The 22,024-nt window shown below is 38.6% G+C and overlaps 1 protein-coding gene across 1 annotated transcript in view; it reads left to right on the forward strand.

Moving 5' to 3' along the window:
• Positions 1–22,024, forward strand: part of LOC122814220 (cytoskeletal protein Sojo-like) — a 668,023-nt gene that overhangs the window by 125,999 nt on the left and 520,000 nt on the right. The gene's annotated exons all lie outside the window — the stretch shown is intronic.

Genomic DNA, 22,024 nt, shown 5'->3' on the forward strand with positions numbered 1-22,024 from the left:
AATACACTGGAACATCTACATTTATGGTAAGTGTACCCAACTGTATTTTCTTGACTTTTTGCACCTACTTTGAGACCGCTTCACCTTCAGATGTGCACTCTGATAGTATTTGAGCATGAGGATCTGTGTGTGCTTCCTATGCATTGTTTGCAGTTGTACTTTCAAAGAAATGTTAGGCAAGTTTTGCTAAACCTTCCCCAATGACTTTTCTCTGAGATGTTTGGCTGGCATAACTCTCAATGTAAAACATTACTGAACACACACACAATCAAGGGAGTAGGTGTAGTAATAAAACATTACCAAAGTAGTTTTGTAGGAGAAGCAAGCTGCTCTGCTCCCCCTCCCCCCGATATGTAGTCCAGAAGTGTGGGGTCACAGCATACAAATGTACTGTTTCAAAGGCCACACAAACTCAGAAGTGATAAATGTGTTTCAAGAAATTTCTTGCATTGTTCAAAAAGTAAGAGGGATGTGTATTCTAAAAAACATTACTGAGATGTTTGTGTTCAAACTGTGCTACAACGAGCAGTCTGATTCTAATCTGTTTTTTTTTTTTCAAAACAGGTTTATTGTTTTAACATATAAGAGAAATATCATAACAATTTTATACAAGTAATTAAAAATAGGTATTATTATAATATTCAACAAAACAACTAAAGTATTTACAAAGACATCCACTACAATCAGATCAATTAATTAAACTAAAATACCATGCTATTGAAATTAAAATTTTTTTAACAAATTTTGTAAATTATCCCATACAATAAAATAAGATGTTTTTCTATTTGTTCTAGTCCTAATTGTGTTTATTTCCATATGGCACACAATATTCATAACATTTTAAATTCATTGAACGAAGGAGGTGTATCTGAAATCCAATTTCTAGTTATTATTTTCCTAGCCACTGCTAGAATAGACCATAACAAGGGAAGCTTAACCTTTTAACACTTTGAGGTACAGGTGTGTTGAATAATATAAGAGATTTAGAAATAATGAAATTATCTGTAAAAAGAGCCTGCAAAAATTCATTAATTGACTTCCAGTATTCTTTCAATTTTATACAGTCATAAAACATATGAGCCCAGTCAGCATTAATTTCTACATTACATCTCTTACATAGATTATCTTTATTATTTATTTTATTCATCATCAAAGGTGTATAAAAAGATCTATGTAAAATTTCCATGTATAAAGTCTCCAGACAATGGAAGACGTAGTTCTATAAGCAGATTCCAATATATATTGTTTATCTTGTTGATTTGGTGGGTCCCCATTAATAGAAGTGAAATAATTCCAGTATGAATCTACACTGTAAAAAGTTTCTTGTCTGATAACTTTATGTATGTATGAAAGTTTACCTTTATCAGAAACTTTATGTTGTAAATTTAATATCAAGTAATCAATCAGTGTTGGAATAGATTCTTTAACAGTTATAGACATTAAATCTATTTTATTAATGAGATGTTGTCTAAAGGTCTGAACCTCTAACCAGCAAGTTTCTCTTAGATCAAATTCTTGTTTTAAGAAATCTAGATTTTTAACTTTATTATCAGATATCAACTGATACCAGTACTTTAGATCATTATCTATAGCTAAATGAGTTCCTTCAGAAGTAGATGACAAAAGCATACCCTGAGTATACATTATAGGAAATACAATAAAATTCCATTCCCTATACTTAGGGTGCATGAATATAAAGTTACGATAACTAATAATAATATTTAATGGGTAACAAACCATATGTTTAGGTGTAATAGGTGAAGTACAAAATTCCTTTAGTAACCATAACATGGAGTTATTTACAATCATATTTTTATGTGTTAAGGAGATTTTCATGAAGTGTATACTAATTAGCTCCCAATAATCTTTCCATTTTGTGACATATGACTGATCTATTAATAAAGTAATAACTTTTACAATAGAAGAGATAGTATATAAATTAAAGTCTGGAAAAGAAATACCCCTTGAGACCAGCTATTAGTATGTTTCTTTAATGCAATCCTAGGTCTATTAGGTGCCCATAAGAAATTTAACATTAGTGTGTTCAGTTTCTTGATAATTATTTTTGTAGGTGGAAGTATTATTGATTGTATTAAGTATAAAATCTTGGGGAATATTATCATTTTAATAATTGTAAGTCTCTCCTCCATAGTAAAAACATATTATTCCAGGTATTAAAAGATTTTGTATATTAAGAAAACAGGTATTATAATTATTATATATAATAGATTTAATATCTTTAGAGAGTATTATACCTAAATAAGTTATCTGACCTGAATTGGGTACATATTTAGTAAAATCACTAATGAGAATATTTTTCATGTATATATAGGTAGTATTTTAGTTTTTCTTCATTGAATATTAAACCAGAAATACTTTTAAAATTCATCATGTTATCAAATAGAGACTGTATAGAAGAATTAGATCCTGCTGATGTAATTAGAACATCATCTGCAAAAGTTGAATTTTGGATGTTGTATTTTCATCTATTTCAAAACCCTCTATGTCAGTACTGTTTCTGATCAAATTAGTCCAAGGCTCCATTACTAAAGTGAATAATAGTGGAGAAAGTGGACATCCTTGTTTTGTACCTTTAAGAATGGGTATTTTTGTGAAACATATGTTCCTACCTTAATATAAGCCAACGTTCCTTTGTATAAATGTTCAATTAGATTTACAAATGCATCCGAGAAGTTTGTGCACTTCATTAAGGTAAACAGATAGTCCCAACTTACTGAATCAAATGCTGAACTTATATCAAGACTAATAAGTGTTAAATCTTTCTTTTTCCTATTTGCAAAATCTATTAATGTTAAAGTTCTTCTTATATTATCAAAAGTATTTCTATTTACAATGAAGCCTGTCTGATCTATATCTATAATGCCGGAATGATTGTCTTCAATCTATCAGCAAAGATATTCATAAACATTTTATAATCAACATTAAGTAATGAGATGGGCCGATATGAAGAACATCTAGTTGGATCTTTATTAGGTTTTAAAATTGGCGAAATAAATGTATATTGCCAAGATGGGGGTTATTAACTCAGTTTGGGCCAAAATAAAACCTTATGTATTAATGAATATGTATTTTAGAAAGGATTTTATATATCTCTGGTATAATACCATCATTACCCGGTGCTTTGTTTGATTTAAGCTTATTTATTTGTGTAATAACTTCTGTATATGAAATACTCTTGTCCAATAGTTTAATCTGTTGTTTATTAAGCTTTTTATTCATATTTGTGGTTATAAACTCCTTTATTTTATCTTTAGGTTCCATGTTAATATTATTATGGTTAATTTTGTGAAAGTGATTTCTAAATTCATCTAGTATTTCTGGTATACTAGAAACATTCTTCTTTTTCCTTAGAGAAAAGATTTCTTTGATATGGTTTTGTTTATTCAACCTTTTTGTTTTATTCTCAAGTCTATGTAAGTATTTGGGGCTTATTGAATAAGACAAAAACTTGTATTTCTCTAAAGTTATTTTAACTTTATGAGTTAAAATTTCTTTGTATTTCTCATTTAGTTTGTTTATTTCTTCAATAACTTTCTTGTCCATAATATTTTCTTTATTATTATGTTTATAAGAGTCTAATTTACTTTGAATATCTAACAATTCCTTATCCCAAGATTTCCTTTTATTATTATACCATCTGATACTTTGTCCATATAGATATGATTTTAAGGCATCCCAAACATAAACAATGGAGACTTCAGGAGTGTTATTTATGTCTAAAAATGTTTTACTTCTGAAAGTATATATTCTTTATAGTCTTTTAGTTGAGTTAAGTATGCTGGTATCCTTTTGATCTGAACATTATGAGTATTTTTTATCATGAATTCAAAACAATTGAATTATGATCAGATATAGGACATGAAATGATTTTGGAATTAATTAAATCTGTTACCATCTGGTTAGAAATAAAGACCCTATCTATTTTTGAATAAGTTTTGTATCTGTTAGAAAAAAGGTGTATGGTAATGATTTTGAATCTATCTGATTATTAATATCATTCAAATGATAAGAATTAGCAAAATCCTTTAAATGTTTTGCATTAGATGTAATTCTTCTCTTTCCTATAGTGGTAGTATCACTTTCATGTAGTATACAATTAAAGTCACCAGCTAAAATAATATCTCCTATAGAGAATGATATGATCTTATCAAGATGATGTTTCACTGTATTAATACCAATTCCAGGTATCCAATATACATTAATTAAAGTGTAAGTCTTCCCATTAATTTGTATTGTAACCATACAAAACATTCCTTTGTCATCCTGATAAGACTTAATGGTTTTAGGAATGGGCATACTTTTATTCCATAAAATAGCCACTCCTCTTTTTCTGAGTGTGCTCTGAACTAACCAATACTGTATATTTGTTTGTGGCTAGTTTATCAATATCTTTTTTCAAGAGATGGGTTTCTTGTAGGAAGACTAAGTTGGCCTTATGTAAATTAATGTATCTTATTAGTCTTGCCCTTTTACATGGATTATTCAATCCATTAATGTTTAAAGAAATTCCTTTTAAAGATGTCATTTGGCATTTTTAAAACTTAAGAATCTTATGATCAAAATAACAAATAAGATAAGTAATGTTACATCTCCTCCTTTAGGTGTACCTTTAAATATAGCTGTATTTATTGAATCTCTTATGGGATTTCGTATAGGATTCAATTTTGTTTGTAGTGACAATGAATGTACAAAATATATTGTGGATGTCAAAACTATATACAAATAACAATGAACAAGTGAAAATAATGTAAGGATTAAACCTTGCATCCAGCCTGGAGTTATAAACTCCAACTTAGAGTAGTATTTACCACTCAAGTTAACCCCTACCCTAAGCAGCAGTATGTCAGCTACCACCTTATCAATTTAATACTAGTTATATTTAACTGAAGTTAACAGTTTTCAATTCAATTATCTAGCAAGACAAGACTACACATTTGGTAAAACAGCATCATATAAACTAAAATAAACCTTTTTTTTTTTTTTTTTTTTTTTAAACTGTTCATACTACTATATACATCCATGTAATATAAAACACTTGTATTCAAATAGCATTCAAATAATCTTGATGTTAGAAATCAAGAGGAGAGAAAAATAAGTTCTAACATTCATTTAAATCAAAAACTTTGGCTAATATGATTCAGACATTACATATATTAGGATGCATCTATTTTCTGTCATGTAAATACAGTTAACAGCTTCCAAAAAACCTTGAATTGCTTGTATATGAGCATTTACTCAAACTCATTATTGCCAATAGAATAAAATATTGTATTCATAGAAATTGTTATAAATCATACTTCATAGTTAAGCAGATTCTCAGAAACATTTATATACATATCTACATACACACACACACACACACACATATATATATATATATATATATATATATATATATATATATATATATATATATATACATACATACACACATACACACACATATACACACACACATATATATATATATATATATATATATATATCTATATATATATATATATATATACACACACACACACACACACACACACACACACACACATATATATATATATATATATATATATATATACGATCTCACTGAGTTGTATCTTCACTGAGCACCATCTTACATTGCTGTCCCTTCAATAAATCTGTCTGCTTTATACAAAATAATGCACAGCAAACACATTTTAGTAACCAGATTTTACAAACATGCTATACTACTGCTTTAAAATATATCACATGACAATTTCTTCCAGTATAGAGTTATAAAATTATTTATGCTTGTCAATCAGATGAATTAAATGAGTTATAGTAATGTATATGTTTGGGACATAGGTTTTAACACATATTATTAATCTGCTATTCCTGTATCTGTGATGTGTCAGTGTGATATCTAGGTCAAAGGTGAGACCAGCTGCTTTCAGCTTCTCTGTGAGAATTCTGAGAGTTGAAGCTTTTGAAGTAGCTCATGGACACTGTGCATGAGACAGCCCACATCCCAGATTGTCTCTCTTAACATTTTGGCGGGAAACTTATTAAAAACTAGTGACAAACATTCATTTAGCAGTGTAAATGCATCTAAACATGACAAAACCTTCACAATGCATTCTACAGGTTATTACAGACTCTATGTAAGTGAAATCAAGCCCAAAATTATTAATAAGTAACAAAACTCAACATTTTTGTCCCAACTCAACTCCTATGCGAATCTTATTATTTACTGTGTCTATATGATCAAAAGTATTTCTATATATTAATAAAGAAAAGAAAAGAGAGTAGAAAGTAAAAGGGTGTAAGGCAGAAATAAAAAAAATGTAAGAGAAAGCTATAAGAAGTATATACAATAGAATATTACTTACTGTTTATATTAATAGAGTTAAAAATAAAACATATTTACTATTATTTAGTTCTAATTATTATTAGTTAAAGCATGACAGATTATTTACAAACAAGCATAAGCAGTGTAATCAAGAAAGTATAATTAGGAATAGCATTTGAAGAACATATAAACTTTTAAAGGAAAAAAAAAATGTATCAAATTACTGACCTTATTTTTCCTCTTCAGAAAGAGAAACAAGTTAAATCACAGCTTGCCATTAAATCTCCAGATATTTTGACTAGTTATGAAACAAAACATTTCTTTGCACACAGAGAATAACTTTGATTAAATCTTTTTCAAAATATTTGTTGCTTCTTGGAAATGCAGAAACTATATTTAAAAAGATTAATAATAAAATAAAATGATGAGAGAGAAAAAAAAAACATAGTACAAATCATTTGTTTTTTAGTCTCTTCTTCTTCTCTGAAGTCTTCCACGAGGTTTCAGTTGCCAGTCTCTTTAACGAAGGACTAGCCCATTCCATTTCTTCTATTTTTTCCAAAATCTTATTTTTTTTGATAAACAGTAAAGCAGAGTCTAAGTCATCGAAAATTTTAGGACCATCAGGAAGGAAGATTTTAAGCTTGGCAGGAAACAGAAGGTATGTTTTAAACTGTGCTTTTTTAAGCTCCCTTATTAGTGGCAGAAAAACTTTTCTTTTAGCTAATACCATGGAAGAATAGTCATTGTCAAAACGCACAGTTGTTTCATTAATCTTAACAGGAGCTTTAGCCCAAGCAGATTTAAGAACCATCTCTTTATCAAAAGATGATTGAAATCTAACTATAACTGATCTAGGATAGTTTTTGTTAGAGTTAGTATTAGCTATAGATCTATGTGCTCTTTCGATACCAAAAGAGAATGCTTCTGGTAAATCTAAAGTTTTAGGGAGCCATGTTGTTAAAAAGAAGTAATATTGTTACCATCAATATTTTCTGGCAGTCCAAAAATCCTAATGTTATTGCCTAGATCTATTTTCCAGGTCATCCAGCTTTGTTTGTAAATGTGTATTTTGTTTCAGCAGAAACTCAATGTTGATTTCCTCTTCTTGTATTCTATTTTCCATGTCATTCACAGCTTCTTCTATGCCTGTCATCTGGATCTTCTGTTGTTGCAGGTCCATATGTAACAAGTCTATTTGTTTTGTAGTTTTTTCTATGAAAGTGTCTATTTTAGTATCCATTTTATCCATCTTAGCAGTAAGTTGCTGGACTATAATTATCAGAGACTGAAGTTCTTTCTTGATGCTGGAGTCTTGAGAATTTGTCTTACTGGAACTCATTTCAGACTGATAAACTGACAGGAAAATTTCCAAAGTAATTTCTGACAGGAATATTATTAAGATTTCCTTTCTTTTTTAGATATAGTTCAAGAACTATATAAAACAAACATATTTAGAAAGAAAATTACTTCAAAAATTATTTTTTTAAGTAATTAATTCCTGTCAATGTAATGAAATTGGTGGAGCTGAAGAAGTCTGCTGCTATCCTGTGTTCATCCTTGGCCACGCCACTCTAATCTGTTTTGTTAATGGGAAGTCTTTAAATATACATTGTTAACCTAGATTAACAGTAAATGTGAAATAATCCATGGCATTATGTTTTATTAATTAGGTAGGTGGGCTGGTCTTAGGACCCTTTTCAGTCATAATCAGGACTAATGTAATTTTTCAGTGGTTGTAGTGAAAGTGCAAGAATTAGTATTTAATATATTTAGAAAAAATGGTGAAATGTTTGAGCTAGTAAGAGGAGGAGGTCTGTCCCTTAGTAAGAATAGCACTTAGCCTGACAGACTTCAGGCCAGTTTAGCAAGTAAAGCTTAACCTGTCTACCACAGTCCTTTTGTCTTTTAGTTTACCTTAGTGCTGTTCTTTCTGCCATGCTTTGTCTCCATTGATTGGGGAAGTCCAACTAAGTAAAGCCATTTTTAGAGGAGGTTTGAGAAGAAGAGCTCTGACAGACACATTTTAAGATTCTCATGACAAATTATTTTTACAAAGATACATTGCATAGATACTTTTTAAGATCTCTAGATACAAATGGGTAATACTTCAGTAGTGACCTACATACAAAGATAAAACCGATATTTTCTCTGTGGTGACATCATACATGTTGTTAAATTCCAAGAACAAAAGATTCAGTGTGCAAGCAGTTCATGTGTAATATGTGGGAAGCAGACTGGATATGATTATAAGACGTGTGTAAGGAGGGTTTTAGTGTGATGTTAGTAAGGAATAAATTGAGATAAGTAGTGAAAACATTAGTCGACAGGTAGATTATAGTTAAAGTTAGAAGAGGGAGAGAAGCACTATATAGCTGATGAGGCAGAAATGGATGGGGTAACAATACTAGGAAATATACTGACATAGAACCTGGGTATAACAGAGTGGTGGAATTTTTTTGATTGAGATGGACTTTAGCTATTGAAGCAGAAAATGGCCCCAGACTATTCGTTTCGGTAAGTGTACTGCCCTTATTCCATTACTTGTTTTTAAGTTTTCTCAATCACTTTTTAATACTTAGTTCTTTTTAGTGGAAGTATTTCCATTTTTCTCTATTTTGCTTTGTTGAATATATCTTTCTTTGGTGGTTCATAAATTTAAAAAGATTCTGTTAACAGGCTTTAAAAGATAAAACCCTTTTAGTGGGGTTGATCCTCACTTTTACATTTTACCTTTTTCTGGTTTGTGGTCTTTGTATGAATAGTAAAAATAGATAATTTGTTTCGCAAATGTTTCTTTGGAAATAAGATTCATCTGCAGGGCAAACAACATAGTTTTTGTTTGTTGGGAGAAGGCTACAATACATTGAAGTGATATATTTCCTGCACATTTACTTCTGTGACACTGAAGAATGACAGCAGTCAGTTCTTACTTTATATTTAGAGTACACGTTCAGGCCAGGAGGAACCAGGGCTATCTACCTTTTTGGTAACAAGTTAAGCAGCAAGAGTTTAGACTTCACCTCCCAAACAAAACGGGCTTTATAAGAATCTATAGGTCATTTTCAGTCTTTGAATCTAAAACTAAAAAAAGTGGCATAGTACCAGAAGTTGAACTATGATGTTAAGTTGTCTATCTCACCTTCATTCTTGCTGGTTGGTTTTGGAGCCGATCCTCTGCTCCGACTTGGCCATCTTCAAAAGCTCGAGAGCTGCTTACTGGCTCGAGGCCCCCCTATATCCCATGATGCCTGGCGCTAGATACCCAGATCTCATTTGCCGCTTCTGCTACGAGGTTGTTCTACTGGCTCAGGTCGTATAAGCTTTACTATTTTTTTCTTGTGTTTATTGTCTGGGCGCTGTGCACCTGCAGGACTCTTGCTCGATCTGTCATGCCTTCAGTCCAAGAGTCTTGCAGGAGTGCAAAAATTGATTCTGAGGGGTATGCTTAAACCCCAAGATTCACCAACGAAGGCTCGGCCAGCAAAATCTTCCAAGCCACCTAAACCATCGGCTCCCAGTTCGGAGCCGTCGTTGGGTGAAGCCACACAAGCCATTTCGGCTCCGGCTGGAACCGATGTCCCTCCCTCCCATTCGGCTCTGACATGGTTTTCGGAGCTAGCTGAGAGTCGAAAGAGATCCAGGTCTCCTTCTTTGGAGTCTATGCATTCGGCTCCGAAGTCGCCCCTGCTCCAATTGGAGCGTAGTCACTGGTCATCCCACTCTTCTTGGTCCTCTAGACTTTCGCACCATGACTTGGAAAGAGTGGTCAGTAGGCTCTTAAAATCACAGGCCCTAGCTAAAATGTCCAGCCCTCCTCATCAGGAGTCTGCTCCATCCACAGCTGCCGTAGGAGTCAGTTTTTCCACTCCTTCCAGACCATATCCTAAGGGTCAGAAGAGTGGAAAGATGTGGTTCCGGAAATCCCAAGGAGCCTTGCCGGACATGCGTGGGGAGTTTCCCTCCAGGGGCAGAGGAGGGAACAATAACAGACGCCGCCGCCCTCATGGCAGAGGGGGTCCGCAGATAAAGTTTCAGCCAACTCCTTCTTTGTGGCCACCACTACCACCATGGCATCAACAGGGACACCTTTGGTCAAGAAGTGTTTGTCCTGCGGTGCAGTAATGAGTTTGGCAGGTCTTCTAGGGGTTGATTCCACTGTCTGGAGCCGTCCATGCCTTCAGAGACACCAAAGACATCAGTGGGTCTTAAGGAGGAGACACCCAGGAGGTGGAAGGTCGGGATCCAAACACGTTCTGGAATACCGACTCCTCCTCAGAACGGCTTAGGGTAGTCCAGTTTCCCATCTGCCTAAGCATCTCAAGGATATCTGAGAAGGAGACATCTTCAGAGGGGGATCTTGGGGACCCTTCCGACTCCTCTAAGTCGGTATCCGATGTGACAGACTCAGGGGATTCAACATGCTTCCTCTTGCGAGGTGGCTCCTCTGAATGATCAGGGGAGGCCTCTGAAGAGGAGGATACACCCAAAAGGGTGTCCTGGAGTGCTGGATCCCCACGCTTGGGGTCTGGAAGAGGGGCAGAGGCTGACGCAGGCACCCTAGGGGGAGGAGCCGATGGGGTCGATCGTGGGATTGACTCAGGGGCCAGTACACTCCTAATCACCTCGAAGGCGTCCCTGCCCGGACTCAGAGAGGGCTCCAGTTCTGAAGAAACCAGAACCCCTCCCCGCACTGAGGGGGACTGCTCCGAGGCAGATGTGGGAGCCGAGCACACCTGAGCCAAAGCCTCTAAGGGGAGAGCGGGGTTGGACAAGGGTCTGATGCCACTCACCCCCTCAGAGCCGACGAGGGAGTCTCGGTGCTCAGATCCCTCCAGGAAAGGTACCATGGAAGGGATCCAAGCCAACAACAGAACTGAAGGAGAGGGTATCTGAACCGACGGTTCCATGACTCTAACCCCAACGACCTCCGGCTCCAAGCTCATAGGAGGAGTCTGAGGAGGAATATCTACAGTTGTGGATGGAGCAGAAACCTGATGAGGGGGGCTGGACAACATTTTGGCTAGGGCCTTCGATTTTAACAGCCTACTGACCACTCTTTCCAAGTCATGGTCCGAAAGTCTAGAGAACCGAGAAGAGTGGGATGAGTGATGACTACGCTCCGATTAGAGCAGAGGCGACTTCGGAGCCGAATGTATTGACTCCAGAGAAGGAGACCTGGATCTTTTCCGACTCTGCTCCAAAGAATATGTCTGAGCCAACTGGGAGGGAAGAACATCTGTTCCAGCCGACCCAACGACAGCTCCGAACTGGGAGCTGAAGGTTTAGGTGGCCTGGAAGATTTCACTGGGCTGAGCCTTCGCCGGTGAATCTTGGGGTTTAAGCTAACCCCTCAGGATCAATTTGTTTTTGCGCTCCTGCAGGACTCTTGGACTGAACGCATGGCAGATCGAATAAGAGTCCTGCAGGTGCACGGTGTCCAGACAATAAACACAAGAAGTGTGACCATCTGTCGGAGACATCTTCTGACAGCATGAGTCACACTTCCTGAATCCGGACGGTTTAGGATCCTTGGACATCCTGGAGGAAAACTAAGGACAATAAAACACACACAAAGTTTTAAAGTAACCAACCACTAAAAATTACACACTACAGTTACCACAACCAACTACAAGCACTACTACAAACAAAAAAACTATAGTTAACTATCACTAAACACTAACAGTGATAATAAAATAATTTTTTTTTTTTTTTTTTTATTTAAGGAGGAGATAGTTGACCTTTTCTCTCTAACTTAAACGTAAAACCTTTCTGAGGTAAGGAAAGGGAAAGAAGGGGGAGGGGAACTCTCTAACTTAAACGAGTTTCTTGGGGAAAAGTAATCTGGATCTAGAGAAAACTAGCTACAATACAACAGTCTAATCTAACGACTAATTCTACACTAAAAACTAGCAGTTTTGACAAGAAAAATACAATAATAATAAAGTTTTATATGACCTGAGCCAGTAGAACAACCTCGCAGCAGAAGCAGCAAACGAGATCTGGGTATCTAGCACTAGGCATCTTGGGATATAGGGGGGCCTCGAGCCAGTAAGCAGCTTTCGAGCTTTTGAAGATGGCCGAGTCGAAGCCGAGGATTGGCTCAGAACCCCAACCAGCAAGAATGAAGGTGAGATAGACAACTTAACATCATGTTTTACTTCATGTCAATGTTTGTAAAAATGTTTAGGGGAAGTCAGGGGGAAAAAGCTAACTAAGAAAAGAAAAGATTTTCTTTTCTTAATAGTACTATATTTGTGGTATATGGTTTTCTTTGCATGCTGTTTTTAAGTGTAGTGGGGATTGTAAACCGGTGCTGCTGTTTTTCTTTTTCACCCCTCTTCTGTCTTTTGTCTTGTACAGTTTTGAGAAATGTAGCAATGCAATGTTAAAAAAAAAAAAAAAAAAAGTCAGGTTAAAAAGGGATGACAGGGTTACTTTTTTTTTTCATCCTTGCATGGGAAAATGACTGTTAATGAGCTTAGATTGATTATTTTATTATTTATTATTGATTGTTTTAAGAGAGCAAATAGATGAAAAAGATTATTGAATATTATGAGGCTTTTTTCTAGCAAATGCATGCATACTTGGTAGCAATTCTGTAGCTAGTCTTCATGTTTCAGTGGAAACAATCTAATAGAGAAACTGGATGTATGGTTTTCATGTCTCCATGGAGACAATCTGATAGAGAAACTGGAGACAGTCTAGTGGAAGGGGATTGACTGAGGGTTAAAAAAAAAAAAAAAAAAAAGATTGTCTAGAACATAATGATGTCCTTCTATTCATATGCTGCTGTATTCATGATATCAGGAAGTTTACTCTGAACTCTCGAACGTCTGGGTATTGTACAAAAGTTAAATGCTACTGCTAGGGTGCGTGCAACATCCTGCACCTCTTCTCTGATGTCTGTTGTAAATGGACATACGGTATAAAGTAGACATCAGCACGCATCCACCTCAGAACTTTTCTGCTGCCTGGGTGACTACCAGCTCCGGTCATCGCTTTATCGGAAGAAGTATTTTTGTACTATGTCTCCAGATAAGTACTCCATAGGGGTTTTCTAATCTTTTCTTGGTACTGCTTTGGGTTTTTTGTCAGGTAGGAAGGGCAAGTGTAGGTGTGGAAGGCAAATTCTACAAAAGGATTCACATGAGCTGTGTTTATTCTGTCTAGGCCGAGAGCACGCCCATACCACATGTAATGGTTGTCAGGCCTTTGTCCCCAAAACCCTTAGAAGCCATCTGGCAGCCTTGAATTTGTACCTTGAGAACCGAAGGCTTAAGCGTCTAATTACACGTATGAACCCAGTGTTGGAACCCTCAGTAGAGCCCCAAGTCAAGAAGGCCAAAAAGAGCAGGCCTGAACTGACTGCTGTGCACTCCACTCCAGCCATACCTCTCGAGGCCAGTGAAGGCCCGGAGTCCGAACTGGAGTCCTTGGAGCTTCCTTCAGCGAAAGGTCTGGAGGAAACTATTCTGTTGCCCAAGATCACATCCCGGAGGGAAACTCAGGCATACGAGTCGGTCGCTGAACCTAGACTAATTTCCGAGGGACTGCGTGGGGTTTCTCAGATTGTAGTTTACGGAGACATAGAATCTGATGTCGTGGAATGCAGGCCGGCATCAGGCCCTCTTGCCCTCCCCAGTTTTTCTCAATGGTCTCCATCAGATTCTCATAGGAAGAGAAGACTAGGCATATTTCCCAACCTCTGTCTTCTCAGAGTGTTCAACAGCCCATGGATTGGCAGACCTTTACCCAAGGCCTGTTCAATGCTTTCCTGGCCTTACATCAGGGCCCAAACCGTACTCAGGCCCTTACGGCCTCTACCCCCAAGGGAGCAATCACTGATAACACCTCCGGAGAAGAGGATTCTGCAAAGGATGATGAATCCCCAACTTACTCCTCAAAGATGGCTTTTCTCCTGGGATATGCGTCCCCAAAGGAGGAATCCAGTGGCACAGATTCACCAGGTGAGGATCCCACGTTTGGTGAGACCATCACTAAGATGCCAAATTTCTTTAAATGGGATAGCAGCCAAGTCACTGAGACTCCGTAAAGAAAGATACTATGAGTTACTCCAATTGGAGTCTTCTAGCCCTTCTGCTCTGCCACCTGTATACCCTGCCTTTCTGGATGCATTCATGGCTACTTCTAAAAAGCCTGATTCACAGCCCCCAGCCCTCAAGCGTCCAGATATATTCTACAAGGTACCAGAGGCAGCAACTTTTCTCTACAAGGCTCCTGCTGCAGATCCTGCAGTCATTTCTGTGACAAAGGACAAAACTTCCAAATTGCTCCCCTCTACGTCTCTTCTGCCCTCTGATAGAGAGTAGGGTGATGGAACACCTGGGAAAGAAGGTTTACCTGTCTGCCCCCCTGGCTGAAAAAGCCATGAACTATCAGACATATATTGCTAAATTTGCTCTTTCTGGCTCTCATGGCAGATAAAACAATTGGAAGAACTACCAGTTTCCCTGACTAAGGCAGAGATCTCTTCCCTACTGGGCTCCTGCTCCCAGGTCTCAAAAAATTCTATCAAGTGTAGCTACGATGGTGTAGAAGCCTCTGGTTGAGCTGCTGCCTTGGGCTCTTGTCATCAGGCGGTACTCCTGGCTGTGACTGCAACCTCTCCCTGATGACATCATATACAAATGAATGTGCCTCTGGACAACAGTCACCTGTTTGGTGCAGCAGCTGCTGATCTCTTCATAGCCCTCCAAACCAAAGGGAAGGAACTGCAGGAACTGAGGCATATGCTTATCTCACCAGTACCTTGTTTTCAGAGGAATTACCCAACTAAAACTTCATTTGTGAGAACTGGCAAGAGACCTCGGACAAAACCCAGAAAGGAACACAGGAAACGGGTACCACTCGGACCTGCCTCTGTCACCCCTCCCTGTAAACAGCCCTTTCAGGGAAAACCTGGTAGTCTGTGTCTACCAGGCTCCTCCCTCAGACACCCCTCTATCTGTGCTCCTCTAACTCTGCCTTCTCGCTTGAAAGCAGGTTACCTAGGACTCCTGGGTCCTCTCAGTCATAAAACAGGGATACTTCATGTCCTGGGAGGCCAGACCCACCCCAAAAGGCATCCCTCTCCCACCCCGAGACCAAATACCTCTCTTCCCACCAATCCTGCAGGAACTCCTTGCTCAAGGAACCATTCTGGAGGTACCCACCTTAAGAGGAAGAGGATTTTATTCAAGACTCTTTCTGGTCCCAGGAAAGGAAGGCCCCTGAAAGCCTATCCTGGACCTATCCCACCTCAACACCTTCCTCAGAGCCCACTCCTTCAGGATCCTCTCTTTCCCTACTCTCCTACTCCTGATACTTCCTCAGGCTTTCCTAGTGGCCTTGGACATGAAAGATGTCTACTTACACATCCCCGTTAACCCACTTTTCAGGAGGTAGCTTCACCTCAGTGGCCTCTGTGCACTTTTAGTTCTGTGCCTTACCCTTTGGTCTTTCTACAGAACCAACAGAATTTTACAAAGTGTTTGGCCCCATTCGTGGCATTTGCCACAACAAAAGGAATACAGCTTTCCCTTGCTTAAATGACATCCTGATCCAGGCTCCCTCAAGTTCCACAGCCCTACGACACCTGAGCTTCACCATCTCCCTGCTATCAAATGTAGGATTTACCATAAACCTCAAAAAATCCTCCGTGATACCCTCCCAAGATCAGGTGTTCTTAGGGTGTTGTATTCTGACAAGGGAAATGATGGCTGGCCTACCTCCAGACAAGATTGTGATGCTCACATCTTATTTTGAGAGAGTTCTTCCCCTTAAGGCCATCTCAGCCAGGGAATACCTTAGAATACTAGGGTTTATGACCTCAGCTATCCCCATGGTCCCCCTGGCAAGGCTGCACATTAAGTTCCAGTGGTATCCAGGTTCTCTCTGGATACAACACTTGCACCCACTGGAATTCATGATTCCTTAGCTACCATCCCTGACCAAGGAACTCAAATAATGGATCTCCCAGATTCAGAAGAATCCAGGCCTACCCCTGCAGCCCATACCTTTCAACCAGGATCTCTTCATGGATGCTTCAGACACGAGCCGAGGTGCAACCCTAGGGAACTGGAGAGTAAGGAACACATGAACCCACACTCAGCAGAAGGAGCACTTCAATATCAAGGAAATGAGAGCCATGATATTGGCCTTTGAAACTTTCCAGGGCCACTTTTTCTACCAGGTGCTCTGAGGTGGTATACAGAGAATACCACTGTGCTGTGGTACATAAACAAGCAGGAGGGACAAAGTCCTACCTCTTGTGCAGACTAGCACTGCAGGCTTGGGAAATCGCTTTGGGGAAAACAGAGCCCTCTCCAAACAGTTTATATTCCTTTGGCAGAAAATGTGTTGGCAGATTAATTGAGTAGGACCATGACCATGTCTCACGAGTGGATGTTGAACAGGGATGTGTTTCTGGACCAGGTCCATTGACTGGGTATCCCAGATGTGGATCTCTTAGTCTCCCCCATGAACGGACAGCTCCCGACCTTCTGTTCCAGGGTATCTCACCCAGAGGCTTGGAAAGTGGATGCTCTCTCAATTTCCTGAAAGGGGATGTACGCCTATGCATCCCCCTTCCTCCTTATACAAAGAATCCTGCTGAAATTTCAGAAGGAACAGCCTCCAGTCTTGCTGGTGACTCCCTATTGGCCAAGACAGCACTGATTCCCCCTTTTATTTCACCTAGCCAAGGGCAATTCCCACAGATTACTCCACCGAATGGACCTACTCAGAGGACAAGGGAATACTCTGAACCTTACACTGTGGGTGATAGGGTGCCGATTCCTTTCAGACATCTATACTTGGAGGATGTGAGCCAGGTTCTGCAGGAGGACGGAAAACAGACTACTAGAAAATCCTGCCTGTCAAAATGAAGAGATTTTCATTGTAGTGTCTAAAAAATAACCTGCAACCACTTACAGTAGAGCCGCCAGTGGTCTTGTCTTATCTGTGTGACCTTATGAAGTCTGGATTATCGTATTCCTACATTAAAATACATTTGTCTGCCATTTCTGCCTTTAGTACCTCCTCTAGCTTCAAGATTAGAAGTCTATCTCTTTCTAAGAGGAGCACTTCATCTCAGACCTCCAAAGAAACCGATCCCCCCCCCCTTTGGGATCTCAACTTTGTCCTGGAGAAATTGATGCTCCCACCTTTCGAACCAGCAGAGACTGCTCCCTCCAACGATGCACCTGGAAGACTGTCCTCCTGGTGGCCATCACATCAGCCAGAAGAGTCTTGGAACTCCAGGTCCTTATGGCAGCCCCCTTCACTGTCTTTCACAAGGACAGGGAATGCTTGTGCACTAACCCCTCTTTCATGCCCAATGTGGTCAATGAGCTGTCTTTAAATCAAACTATTAATCTGCCAACCTTTTTCCCCTCTCTCCACAGAACAAGGCAGACAGGATACTTTATTCCTTACATGTTCATAGTCAGCTCGGGTATTACCTGGCCAAAACTAAATCTCTATGCAGATTTGGCAGGCTCTTTGTCTCTTACCACCCAGGAGCCTTTGGGCAACCTGTTTCCAAGCAAACCATATTCTCTTGGATATCTAAAACTATTTCATGCTGTTATTCATGGTAAGTCTCTCCCAGCCCCAGTTGGGGCTCACTCTACCAGGGCCCTAAAAAGGGGTGAGAGAGTAAAGGTCCGGTTAAGAGAGTATGTCAAAAAGAGTGTGCTTTTTCCCATGCTTGCATTAAGAAATGACTGGGTTAAGACCCTAGACGTGCTGAAAGGTACGCGAAAGCGCTCACCCAATAAATTTCTACTTCTTTTTTGGTCGTGCTGAGTCCGAAGTTTGTTATTTCACTATATCTCCCTAGACGTTATCCAGTAACAAGTTTATTACAAAGCATATAAATGAAAGAATATTGTAAAGGCTTTTTTCTGGTAAACAAGGTACCCTTGGCAGTTTTGTTTGGTGTGTATATCACTAGAAGACAATTTGGTGAAGAGAAATGGCTTGGAGAAAGTGCTTACTGAAAGCATTTGTGTGTTTTCTCAGCTGGGAGAGCTATAAAGCTAGACAAAATCAAATGGCACTTACTAATAGTGCATTTGAGTATTTAAACTTAAATGTTGTTAGCAATGTCATTCTGATGGTGGGTGTTGAGACGAAAACATTGATTTAAAGCTAGTTTCTAAGCTAATCCCATGCTATTGTGTTTATTCCTGCTGTTGGTGGCCAGTGTGATTTTTTCAACTTATATTAATTGCAAGAGGACCTCCAATAGAGTTAGAAGAGGAAAAAAAGATGATGATGGAAGATATATAGTACTAAGGGGCTATTGGCAAGGAAGGAGGATTACACTAGCGTGCATTTACATTCCACCTAAAACTGCTATAGTGGAGCTTAAATTCTGGGAGAAATAAGCAGCTTTCCGCAAGGAATATTACTTAACGGTGGAGAATAGAATTTAATTTGCAATACTGAAGATGTGTCTAAGGGGCCTAGAAGGGAAAATATAACAAAGGAGGGTAGATGTTTGAAGAAATTTATGAAAATGTTTGGCATGGAATATGTGAATTCAGTAGTAGGAGTCAGGAGTGAATTTACATATTCTCCAAGATACAAAAACTGAGCTAGGCTAGATAGAATTTTTAATTTACAGTAACATGTGCATTTAATTTCAGGTCCTGAAATGCACCCAATAACTATCTCAGATCATGCACCAATAAATAAAAATGCAAGGTAATGAAATAAAAATGAGACACTGGTGTTTTCCCACCTATCTGCTGAAAAGAGAGGAATTTAAGGAATGGGTTTTGGAATAAATTCAAGAGCTACTAGACAAGATGGAAATTTCTTCTGAAAATATAGCAAGAGAGTGGGATAAAATTAAAGTGGAGTTTAAAACTAGGGTGGAAATAAAGGAAAGGGAGATATGGCTAAGAAGTAATAAGAATTCTTTAGAGGAACAAATGTTTCAAGTATTGCAAAATAGGGGGTGGATCTCTCGGAACAAGAAAAGGAACAATTGCAGAATGCTAAACAGAAAATAAGGCATTATCTCTAATGTGCATGAGTTCAGAAAGATTGCTGTTAAGCAACTTTTTTTAAACCAAATTATAGAGCACAAAAACTTTTAGCACAACAACTCGGGCAACAGAATATGGAAAGGGCTCGTCACCAAGCTTAGGGAGTCTATAACAAGGACTATAAGAGATCCCAGAAGTATTACAAATGTTTTGACAATTTTATGAAAGTTTGTATAAAGCAGAGAAATATGGAAATCAAAAAATGTACAAATGGAAATGTTTATGGAAAGAATTAAATATGCCAAGGTTAGAGGTAGATGAGGCTTCTTTGCTAACAGGATAGGAAGAGATGAGGTAAAAATGGCTATATATAACCAGTCTACAGGAAAGTCCCCAAAAGTAGATGGTATTCCTGTGGAAGTTTGGAAGCTAAAGGGGAAAAATTGATAAAGATGTGGAATGTTTTGTTTAATATTATTTTAAGAGGAGTACCAGCATCCTGGAAGAAGGTGGTAACACTGATACCTAAAGATGGTAAAGATCCATTGGATCCAGCTTCATATAGGTCTAGTTCAGCACTAAACAATGATTATAAAGTATTTCATCTATAATGAATAAAAGAATGGCAAAAGTGTTACCAAAATTGATAGCTATGTATCAGTATGGTTTTGTGGAGTCAAACATTTGACAGTATTAACAGAACATTGATGCTCCAGATGAAAGCAGAATGTAAGACGATACCACTGTTATTTGTGGGTCTTGATGCAGAGAAAGCATTTAACAGAGTAGACTGGGTTCTCATGAACAGGGCGATGGAAGCATTTGCTTTTCCTGATACAATTGTAAGGTTGATCAGGAATACATATGAGGGATTGGTGGCAAAAATTCAAGTGGATGGTGTCCTCTCTGATAACTTCTGCTTGAGTACAGGAACCCGGCAGAGTTTTCTGCTTTCCCCTTTGTTGTTTGCATTATATTTAGAACCGTTGGCAATGAAAATAAGGGACTCAGAAATTCAAGGATATAATTGGTATGGTAGTCAGGAAAAACTGGCTCTGTTGGCAATGATATTTTATACATGACAAAATCAGGAAGGGACATTACAGTGTTACGGGACATTTTAAAACGGTTTCAAATCTTATAGGGATGCAAAATTAATGAAGCTAACACAAAGGCAATAGCGGTAAATTATGTATCCACACACAAATTGGTTCAACAATATCCATATTTATGGGGACAAGATAAAATGAAGTATTTAGGCGTATGGATTAGAAATGACTTGGTGATGGCACTAAGGATATGTGGAAAGAGACTAAACAAAAGATGATAAAAAAATTCAGAAACTGAAAGCTTTGATGTTAAATTGTCTATCTCGCCTTAGTTTCTTGTTTGTTGGGATCGGAGCCGATTCTTGGCTCCTACTCGGCCATCTTCTATAGCTCGAGAGCTGTTTATTGGCTCGAGGCTACCCCTTATCTTATGATGAATAGCGCTAGCTACCCAGATCTCGTTTGCCGCTTCAGCTGCGAGGTTCGTTGTTACTGGCTCAGGCTCGCACAAGTTTTATTGAACTACTTTTTCTGTCGATTAGGGTTTTTTCTGATAGTTTATTGTTTAAGATATAGTCGCTAACTAGTTTTGTTGTAGCTTAGTGTATTTGTAGTTTTTCCTTAGAACTCGTTTAAATTAGAGAGTTCTCCCCTTCCCTCTATCCCTTTTGTAGGTAGCATTTTAGTTTAAGCCTTTTCATCTGTTTCTTAGGTAGCCGTTTAATTTAGAGGCTTCCTAGTTAAAATCTTTAAATGTAGTATACTATGTGTTTTTTTTTTTTTGGGGGGGTTAGTGTTTGGTTTAGTTTTTTGTTGTTCGGCCTCTTCGCCAAAAACATTTCAGTGTAGGTGTAGTATCTTTTAGTTGGATATGTCTAAAGAATCCAAGGTGTCTGGATTCAAGAAGTGTGACTCATGCTGTCAGAAAATGTCTCTGACGGATGGGCACACTTCTTGCGTCTATTGCTTAGGCGCAGTGCACCTGCAGGACTCTTGTTCTGTATGCCATGCATTCAGCCCAAGAGTTCTGCAGGAGCGGAAAAAATAAGCTTATTTTGAGGGGTTGTCTTAAGCCCCAGGATTCACCGGCTAAGGCTCAGCCTGTGAAATCTCCTAAACTGACCAAATTCTCGGCTCCCAGCTCGGAGCTGTCATTGGCCCAAGCCTTATCTACTACTTCAGTTCCGGCTGGAACCGAGGAGACTGCCTCCCCGTCGGCTCCACCAGTACCTTCGGAGCCGTCATGGACCCACAAGAGGCTGAGGTCCCCTTCTCTAGAGTGTCTACGTTCGACTCCTCTGTCTCCCCTGTTGCAGAGTGACCACAGTCATAGATCCTCCCACTCTTCTCGGTCCTCTAGGCTCTTGGATCACGATGTGGAGAGAGTGGTCACTAGGTTGTTGAAGTCGCAGGCATTGGCCAAAATGTTGTCCAGCCCTCCTCAACAGGTGTCGGCTCTGTCCACTTCCATCGATGTTCCTCCTCCGACTCCATTGAGCTCTGAGCCGGAGTTTGTTGGGGTTTGAATTGTGGAACCCTCAGCACTGATAACGATTTCTCCTTCGGTTCTGTTGTCGGCTCAGATCCCCTCGATGGTGCCGTCCATCGAGGGATCTGGGCACCGAGACTCCCTCGTCGGCTCCGAG

This window comes from Protopterus annectens, chromosome 10.part0 (genome assembly GCF_019279795.1).
Source record: "Protopterus annectens isolate FY-2018-M chromosome 10.part0, PAN1.0, whole genome shotgun sequence".
Taxonomy (NCBI): Eukaryota; Metazoa; Chordata; order Ceratodontiformes; family Protopteridae; genus Protopterus; species Protopterus annectens.